The sequence below is a fragment of the Limulus polyphemus genome, unplaced genomic scaffold, assembly GCF_000517525.1.
Source record: "Limulus polyphemus unplaced genomic scaffold, Limulus_polyphemus-2.1.2 Scaffold29, whole genome shotgun sequence".
NCBI lineage: Eukaryota > Metazoa > Arthropoda > Merostomata > Xiphosura > Limulidae > Limulus > Limulus polyphemus.
Genome location: NW_013665639.1, coordinates 1,558,261 through 1,559,380, shown reverse-complemented (window position 1 = coordinate 1,559,380; position 1,120 = coordinate 1,558,261). Strand labels below are relative to the sequence as shown.

The 1,120-nt window shown below is 32.0% G+C and overlaps 1 long non-coding RNA gene across 1 annotated transcript in view; it reads right to left on the bottom strand.

Moving 5' to 3' along the window:
• Positions 1-306: 306 nt before the first annotated feature.
• Positions 307-1,120, bottom strand: part of LOC111085880 — a 69,341-nt gene continuing 68,527 nt past the window's right edge. Inside the window, exon 3 of the long non-coding RNA XR_002610651.1 lies at positions 307-456. This is a non-coding gene — a long non-coding RNA (uncharacterized LOC111085880). The remainder of the gene's footprint in view (positions 457-1,120) is intronic.

Below are 1,120 nucleotides of genomic sequence, written 5' to 3'. Positions count from 1 at the left end.
TAAACTAAAATCGGGTGGATTAAGGCAGTTAAAATCTTTCAGGTCAGATCACTTTTGAAAATACTATAAGATACTCATGACTACTTTAAGTATCTAATGGCTGTGTAGGATGGCCTATATAGTTTATTGGTTTTTCATTTTGATTTTTAAATAACAGGTTTCATTATGAGGATAGGCTATGCATTTGTTGTCGGTCTTTCTTTCTAATCAAAGCATTTTCCAAATTCAAAGGCTTTTATTGACTACCTGAATAAATAAATAAAAATCTGTTTTACAAATCAAACATGCATAAAAGTTTGTCGCTACCATATTTCAATATTTTTTTCACTGCCCTGTCTTCTTCTAAACTGTACTTGAATAATTGAGTTTTGATGTTACATACGATTTGTTGAGGATCACTTTTTCCAGTTCAGTGACTGAGGTAGCGGGAACTTTAAAACAGCCAAGTCGATTGACCTACAACAAAAGATATAAAAAAAAATAACAGAAATATAAATTACAAAAAACAACAACAAATAAACAAAAACAATGAACTTAATATAAGCTCTTTTAAGTTTTCTTCATGTTGTTAGGAGGTAATCAAAGTCAGTATGCCAGTAAGATTATCTAAACACACTATTATACTAAAATGGTGGAGTTAAGTATACGCCCTAGTATTTATAAATGTGTAATAAACGAAATTTAAAAACTAGTCAACAAAAGTGACCATTATCAGAATAGCCGTCTTCTGCGTAATCAACTAACAATAACACTAATTGACCCCCCCCCCCTAGTGGCACAGCTGTATGTCTGCGAACTTACAACGCTATAAACCGGGTCTCGATACCCGTGGTGGGCAGAGCACAAATAGCTCATTGTGTAGATTTGTGCTTAACTTCAAACGAATAAACTAACTGATTTGAAAATTAAGCGTTTAAACATGTTCCAAATGTTTGTATACATTTAATGGTGGCGATATTTGCCGACGGAAATTATTTAAATAAATTTTCTTTATATACACCTGGAAAAAAGTTAAGCACCCCCGTGTTTTTTTCAAGTGATTCAGATTCGACATTCTTGTGACTGATTATAAATTACCATTCAATCTAAACGTGTTTATCAAATGAAATTATGCATTATT